We start from the raw sequence: 9,561 nt of genomic DNA on the forward strand, positions 1-9,561 counted from the left end.
GTCACGCGGATGGCGTCACGTACAATGCTTACAAATGAACGGACGCTTCACCAATCGATTACATCTGCCTCAACATACCTATGTAACTTTTACATATCGACCTAGTTTCGTAATTAAATGCACAAGGAACAAAAACATTCTAAACAATAAAATCGACAGTTCCCCAAATACCTATTTCTACTTCGTTATGTATAAATTTCTATATTATAGTGTAAATTATATTTCCAATTTATTTATTTATTTTTAGATATTGTTTTATATTCGTGTTAAAACCAATACAACAATACTGGCAACTTCAAGTTAACTAGCATTTTAAATATAACTTTTTATTATTATTATTTTCTTTAACTCTGCTGCCATTCTGCCTATGACTAGAGCTCCCTATTGTTTTTATATTTATCTTTTAGTGCATAAGAAACCAGTACAAAAAACTAAATTCTTGTTAATAAACTGTAAAACCATTTCATCATCATCATCATCAGCTCACTATACGTCTCCACCGAGGGGCTCGGAGCCTACCCTAAATTACGGGTGATTAGGCCATAGTCAACTACGATGGCCAAGGTCGGTTTGTTTGACTTCACACATATCTTTGAATTTCTTCTCAGATATGTGCAGGTTGCATCACGATGTTTTCCTTCAACGTAAAACTAACGTAGTGCAAAACTATTAATACTGTGTAAATTCAAAGCCTCCACGAAAGAAGAAAATTTGTTAGAACTTCGTTGACCAAAAGGCAATTCTAGGAAAAAAAAAACTGTACAATGAAAATACACACAGTGTTAGAAATAATAAGTACCAGTTGCCAATTAGAAGTTTAGCCCTAATTTAATTTAAATTAATAAACGAGATTTTGAATACAGAAGTTATCAGATTTGTAAATTTTATTTTGCATTTGACAGCTCAATTATAACAGAAGGCTTTATTTTTGGACGAGGTCAAATTATGGGATACAGATATCTAAAAATTACTTTCATTTTGTTAAAATATAAAAAAAATTGCGGAGATAAATTACAAAACAATTTCGTTTCAATTTCTTTAACAAAATATTTTGGATCCTTCCCAAGAATACTATCCGTTTACTCAAGCGTCGCTCCTCCCTAGAGGTTAGAACAAATGCAATGTTGCATTGAACCTTCCCTGAAGGAAATTAAATTTAAAAGCAACAAACAAAATAATGTATGAAAAGTTTATTCAAATATATTAGTGACAAAGAAAGAATTAAAATTATATAGACGACGGAAATTAAAGAATTCAAATCTATACATAGCCAAACTTACTGAAATTTTATCATCAGCCCGCTTTACGTCTCCACTTAGGGGCTCGGAGCCTACCCTAAGTTAGGGGTGACTAGGCCATAGTCAACCACGCTGGCTAAGTGCGGGTTGGATAATTTAAGACATATCTTTGATATCTCTTTCCAGAAACGTATTGAAATCTTTAGAAATCTATTAGCTTATTACTTAAAGTAATATATATATATTTTTATATCAAAAGGTGGCAAACGAGCAATCGGCCACCCGAAATCGCTGAAATAGCGAAGTGACCGTTGCCCATAGACATACGCAATCGCATATGCGTTGCCTACCTTTAATCGACGGAGGAGAGGATGCACAGGAAGAAAATATTTTCCCTTCCCATGCATCCTCTCATCCGGAAAGTCCACTTCCACTTCCCATCCTTTCCTTTAAATAAAAGGGTGGGAAGGGAAAGAGGACTAAATTAGGCCTCCGGGACGCACACTCATCAGACGAAACGCGGAATTGCTTCCACTTCACGCCTGTCTTCTGTGTGGTCGTGGTATTTCACCGGGCGAGACGGGCCGATTCGTCCGAAGATGTTAAAGCGGGCTCTACAACTGTTAAATATAGCTTTTTAAATAAAGAAAAACGTTAAATGCAGATACAGAACAATTCTAGAGATTGTTAAAATGCAAAATTCATTCACTGCATGAAAATAATAAACATAACATGAACTATAACTAACACAACATTGCATATAAATGTTTGTGTCATATTAAGTAACTGGAATAAAAAGTTACTTTCAATATATACATATTACACGGATAGCTATCCATTACCAAAAGCTTTTACATATTGGTGGAAATTCGTAGCGTTGGACGCCCGCCCTATGGAAATGCATATCCGATCGTTACAGAAGGCACGAAAATATGCCGACGTCGTAACAAATTGCGTCAAAGCAATATCAAGATGGCTACACACCTTATTTTAATAGTTTACTTTCTTTCTAGTTTTTATTGATTCACAATTATTTTATTATTATATCAGTTCTTTGCATAAATCTACGGGTTACGCCGTAGCGATATTAAAGCTGATTTTAGAGGTTAAAAATTAATATATTATGTATGATTTAAAGTCATAATTCACCTTTTTACATTCATGGTATACAAATATTCTGTTTGCCTCCTCCGCTGCCTCGAAAACATATTAAATGTTATAGAATCACATTTTGAATACTAAAGTTAAAATACTTTATTAATTACAAAACTCAAAAACATATACTTTTGTTGCGCTTATTAAAATTTTTATATCTTAATTTTAAGGAATACCTCGTATTTCTAAAAAAAAGGAAAGTAGAATAAAAGATCTCATTATAACGAAGCGTCCGTATTCTATTCAAAGGAAATTCTTTTGAAAATATCGTCAGAATGATGAAGGCCCACCTAAGAGGAAAAAGGGATATTTCAATTTATTATAAAGATAACCTATATTTAATTTAAAATTTATCACATTCTAAACATTTGTAAAATTATACATTCATTTTAGCATGCTCTTTGTAAATCTTGAAATGTAAACATTCTGCTTGACACAATAACCGCACTTAAGTAATTGACGTAAAAGACTACATGAATACGTTGCCTTATGTTCATTTCTAACGATATATTATTAAATTATTAATTTACTTCTATTCAGGCGTAATTTTTATAATAATAACAAATGCAAAATGTAAACTGAGGTGCATTTAAAATGCAGAAGCACGTCACAAACAGTTTTGTTATCTGTAAAAAAACCTCGCTGTTTTATGGCAGCAAAAAAAAAATAATGAAACAAATGCTTCAATGATATTATACTTTTCATAAATATTTTTGAATGTAAAAGTTTTATTTAAATCACTTCGATTTTGTGAAAATCCAACACAAATTACTTGATTACATTAAGATGATCGCTGTCAAGTTTGACAAGCTCTTTAACCGAGCTTAATCTGCTGTCAATGTCACGCAACCAGGTAAGTGAAAGTTGAAGGAATTTATCTACAGCTAAATAAATTAAATCCAATCCGAAATGCGTCACCCAAGTGCACAATTTTTTAAAAAAATATATATGAATTTAAAATAATAAACCCTTATTTTATTTTTATAATAAATCTTTTAAACACCACAAGTCTTAAACTAAACATTTAAGATATTCATTTAAATTGTTTAAGATATTCATTTAAATTGTTAAAGATAAGTTTTTTTATTTTTGTTTATTTTTTATTCAGTTTAGTTTTAAAAAGCAGACAAAAACGCACAGCAATAACTTAATGAAACATAAACCGAGTTAAATCATTTCAATTTCAGGAACCGCACAATATTACTTTTTAAAGGAAACCTTTTAAATTTCAATTTGCTTTGGTAAACTGCAAAAACTTATGTTAATTGGAAAATATCGATACTAAGTTCGTAGCCGCTGAATAAGTTGCAAGTAATCGCGCCCCAACGGAAAGTTCTTTTCTTAAGGCTTTCATAAAATACACGAACTTATTATTTTCTTTAAAAGTACGTACTGAATGTATTTATTGAATATGAAAAATACATATATACGGTCACGATCTGAAGGGAATATAAGAAATATTTTAACTTAAGTATATGTAAAACTAAGTAATTATCTTATGACTGGGTCAGTGGCACATGTATTACTTATATAAGAATACTAACTAATTACATTCAGCCACAAATATCGTTGTAAATGACACTTATTACTTAAATTTTCCATGTAAATTTACTTTAACTACATAGCATAAAAGCGTTTTAATTTGCAATAAAACGCACGATGTAAAGACTCTTGTGTCCTCGCTAATTTGTTCGTAGAGCTTTCGAAGGCTTTCACTAATTACTGGTGCTACGCGTTTTAAAAACGATCAAAAATTGCATTTCGACTACACAAGAATATTGCGATATATAAAACACTAGTTTTTTACATAGAAACAAGTGAACACTCTAAAAACACTCAAACTTTTATCACAAAATGATCAATGATTTACAAATAACAAATAACAAACGTACAGCCAAAAATCATTATTTCAGTTCGTATAGCTTAGAAATAGCAGTGATTTAAACATTTTTAACAAAACTTAGGTACAACTTATCATACAGCTGTGTACTACTTCTCAGGATTGTGTCTTGGCTAGAACAGAATTAAATGTTAAATAGTTCGTATATAATTTCCTATCCAGAGCCTTCAAGATTAACTGATACTCAGAGGACCCGTCGCAAAAGTAAATTTACTTGTAACAAAAATGTCTTCAAATTGCTAATTAAACTAACCCTTTGATTCTACATCAAATATTTGTTAATCGATTTGGCACAAGCTACGTGTTCTATAATGTATAAATATATTTTTGCTTCGCGCTACGAACAATGTTCGTTGAGGCGACGATATGAACTAAGTAAGCTTTGTTCTAGTGAATATAAATTTGTGTAGTGTAACAAAAGAAATTGCAATTACCTCAAAATTTTATAACCAATAATAAATCAAAAAATAAGTGTGTATTCCTACAATAAGTACTAATTAAATTTTAGATCAGTGATAACTGTAATAAATAGTAAATGCTAAATCTTATATGGTATTATATATTTGTGCCATGGCATACACCATGGTGTATTTTAATGAAGGAATTCTTATACGGAACACTCTATAGAACGTTATTTTCAAAAAATAACCTTTCCAAAAAATTGTTAAGCCTAAACACAAAAATACGCACTGATTCCGCGGGTAGCTCGATATTTTATAACTACATGTCTCTGTCAAGAATAATGACATAAAAATCGTCGACTGGGGCGTAATGGCCCATAATAATGACAAAGACATATAAGTTCATGTCTTCGTGCATTCAACAGGTTCAGCGTTGTATTGATAGCGGACATCCATCAAAGAGGAGACCATTTATCTGCCGGACGAAAGCGGCGCGGTGGTCGCGGTCGGTGCGGCGGTCAGGGGCGGCGAGCGAGCGCTCCCAGCGAGCGGAGAGCAGCAGTGCTGCGAGCTTTCGGGGCTCGTTAACCGAACTAAAGATAAGTAATAAATTCCGCAAGGTTCTACTTACGGGAGCACGGTCAGACCCGAGACGCGACACTGCATGTAGCGTGTGGGCCCGCGTGGCCGGGCTGCGGCAGACTGTTGCTCCCGGGGCCGCTTCACTTGTTACGTGCCTCCCGCCACCCCGCTGCCCGCGCGCCCGTACCCTCGCCCCCGCCCCACAGCCGCCCGCTCCCGTCCTCGTAACCCCGCCCCGCAGCCGCTCACCAATATCACAGGTCCTTCACTCAGCAGCGTCCTTCTTACTCACCTAGGCGAGGTACGTAAGGTTCGTCCTTATATTTCGAAAGCCTTTTGAATGTCAATGATATTCATCAAAGGGTTACGTTTAATGAATGAAATTGAAATTTTAAATATGAATGTCAGAATCATATTTATAAAACTAGAAATTTTTTGTTGTCTTATGCTTTTCTTCAATTAGCTCTTATATTTTCCACGCTTATCTTTTATCTACGAGCGAGTGCACAATAAGAAAACAATTGATTTAATATTTGTGCAACCTTGACTCGTAGGTAACTAGGACGCGGGGCTCGGAACTATTATACCGCGAGGGGCACAGCGGAGGTGCTTTGATTATCCATCAACCGTCAAACTTAACTTTGGCCGCCGGCTTACAGTATTTGCACGAATATATTAGAGTGAGCAGATTAAAGTTACTAACTCCTTTGTAAACTTTGTAAACGATGTTAAAGGAAGCCATTGTGCTCCGGTTAGAGATTTCGTTCCTTTTAACTATACCAGACTAACTGCAAATTTCTTCTAATTATCTCGGCTTGAAACATATAAGAAAAGCTGGAAGAAATCCTGAATCTTATCGGTCTTAAAAATTCTAATGAACACATTTAAACAGATATTAAACGCAAATACTTGCTTAGCAGATATGTATGAAATATTTGTTTGAGAAGTACCTACACAGAAAGTATCTCATTGACTCGTAACGCTGTTCCATTCAATTGCATAACTTAATTTCCTAGAGTCGACTTTAACAACACCCTCGATGCTCATATACTGAAAATGTGTAAACTTAAACTCACGGGAAATTACTATTACTACGAAAATTCAAGTGCCTTATATGATACAGAATTTAACAAGGTAGATATGAGTGGTACTTGAAATATTTCGTTACTTAAATAAATAGAATATACAATTTTATTGATAGTTTGAGTTGTTTTGTTAACTGGATATGTTCTATGCTTGGAAGCTGGCTGGTTGTTTCATCAGGAACAGATTTGCGATAATCCAAACAATTAACCTCAAGGCACGTCTACACCAACAACACGTACACCTCGTCTTATAGAATTATGTTATCTGTGCGTTTGGATTGCCACAAACGTTATCTATCAATAGTCTTACGTTATAAAAACTAGTACCATGTAGAAATGAAGTTCAAGTTATAAGTATTTCGGATGGTAGTAGTAAATTTAATTCAATCAACAATCAAATGTAATCTTTATGTAAATAAATCTAATATAACCTATAATATACAATCAGCACAGGCTACGGAATCCGGTGGTAATTCTTTAGCTTCTTCCACATCTACTAATGCATCCTTAATTTAAATTTGTAATATATAATACATTAAAAAGATATTGGTTCCTTCTTCAGAAATCAAATAGCCTCGAGAGCGTAATATAAAACAATTTGTAAGAAACTGCAACCATAACATACCGCGTCGCAGCAATCCGCGAACTCCCCGGGGCCTCGTATATCCTCCGCCTTCGCAGACTATCCTAGAATAAACACGACGGAGAAAACTAAAGAAACGTATAAAGACTATGGTAGAGAAAAGTACTTAAAAAAAACAAGGAACTATTGATACTACTGACTCTTGGGAAAAGAGTAACAGGGCTATTAAATAAACGCCTGACACTTTACACTTAGCCATGTTATTTTAAGACAACTGGTTTATTATTGAATTGCGTGCACTAGTGTATTTTGTGATTATAACAAAAAAGGTTCACGTCTTTCTACGACGAATAGCAGTACTCTACTAATTTGATTTTATAAAATACGGGGTGGTAAATAAAGATAATTTATAAAACAAAAATGTTAATGTCATTCAGTTTGCTTAAGTCTAAGAGAATATGAACCCCAGAGATGTTACATCTGTAATCATAAATAAAAAATACTAAGTTATAAGATAATTTTTTCTCAACACTAAGTATACTCTATAAGCGAGCGTGACAATGTAGACATTGGAAATCGAAATGCAACGCAAATGTCGCTCTATAAAACCAGTTCGGAATATAATATTAATTAAATACAAAACAGGACAAGAAAATTTCCATTTGTTACGTATGTTCAATATCACATCATAACACATAACAAGTTGGGCAAAAATATTACTGTTTTTTTGACTTGCAATTTCATAAATAAAATAATTTTCATCATTTAATACAGTTCGATAATTGATATTGGATTATGCTTTTCATTTGCGACAAACTTACGCACTGTAATTTTTTAGCTAATAATTTCGGTCAATACTTATAATATTTGCTTCCTAGTATCCAGTCAATGAGGCCGATTTCTTGGTTTATGGTTACATTTCAGTCATTTTAAATTAATATAGTTATAAAGTTATTTATATCGAATAATTCCATTTAGATGTACGCAGCTTATAAGTACGAAGTTCTTGAAATGTCGTTGTAAGCTCTTAGCCGCAAGAGGCTTCTATGAAAATTCCTTCCAACAAACTCGGCGTCCCGAATACATTCATAACATGGAGCTTTTGACGCTACTAAGGCTATAAAAGTTTTTCTGTCGAACACAGCGAAGGAAATTTACATTCAGTTACGAAAAAAAAACGTGTAAAAACGTTGTACTATTTATGTGTAAGCAAATAAATATACAGGTGGTTCGAAAACGTTAAACGAAGTCAAAGCTTTTTATAAATTTTAGAAAGTATTACATGACTAAAACATACATGATTTTAAATAAAAAAAAAGTTCCAGTTCTAGTTCCACTGCATTTTCAAGGTATTTTTTTTTCATTTTAGCAAACCCAAACACCCAAAACAGATTTTTTTTTTCTTAAAGCGATGAAAGAGCAAAGATTGTTCTTTATAACCATTGTATTTATAAATAATTAATTTCAATGAAATTTTAAGTAATTATTTTTTAGATCTTTTACGCAGCATAAATTTTAACCCCCTCAGTTCAATAAGTTTCATAATTTAAAAAATTAAACGTCTTCTATACGTTACTTGTATTCATCCTGTATACCGCATACCGTAAAGTTGACACTGTATTTATTGTTTATGTAATTATCCGCTTTATATACATTTTCCTTATGGATGGGGAAACGTGACACGAGTTACTTGTTATTGAATGGTTTTGTTATTACCTAGATCAAGTTGTTAAATATTAATAAGTGGTGTTAAGAGATATTAAGCACTAATAACACTTTGAATTAATAAATAAATTTAATCAACACCTACGACAAACGATTATATAAATACTCGGTAGGATTGAAACTGACTGAAGAAGAAGTAATAGCACAATATTGTATGGAATTAAAAAAGAGATAAAGATAGTTAAGATAGTGGCAGACCCAAAATCAATCTAAGAAAAAAATCAGACAGATCGTGATTAGGAACAATGTTTTCTTTAAATAATTCAAATTAAAGTTCATTTCTAGCTCTGGATACATTACCTTACGTAGGCGGTCGTACATCAAAGTATTTCCAACCTAGGGGGAAAACCTAAAACCCACACGTGCACTTCAAATAGCTAAGAAAATATCGTAAATAACGCAAAGTGCAATCTCATGAACTTTGAAACCGTGGAATACATATAAAAATATATGTTTTATTGTAGCTTCAAGTAAACTTTCCAATGTTTAAAAGGATGGAGTCAACGGTTTATTCTAAACACTTCCTCGCGAATTTCATTTCATTTTAACTGCTAATTTCCAAAAAAATAATATAACCGCGGCAAAATAATTCATACTAATCAAACGAATATTATAAATGCGAATATTTAGATGGATTAATGTTTGATTGAAGGTTTCTCCGGAACGGCTCAACGGATCTTGGTGAACTTTGACACAGATGTCAAACATAGCCTTTTTTTCCCAAAAGGAATGCTTTATGCATACTCCGTGCCCCGGTGGGGACGCGATAGTTATGTGGGATTCTCCTCCATATCGGAGGCATCGGGACGGGGCCACAGGCACGCTTTCGCTCTGGTCCGCGGCCCAATGTCAAACATAGCCTGGAGAACACATAGGCTCATTGTTTATTTTA

Source organism: Papilio xuthus, unplaced genomic scaffold (genome assembly GCF_000836235.2).
Source record: "Papilio xuthus unplaced genomic scaffold, Pxut_1.1 DF826945.1, whole genome shotgun sequence".
NCBI lineage: Eukaryota > Metazoa > Arthropoda > Insecta > Lepidoptera > Papilionidae > Papilio > Papilio xuthus.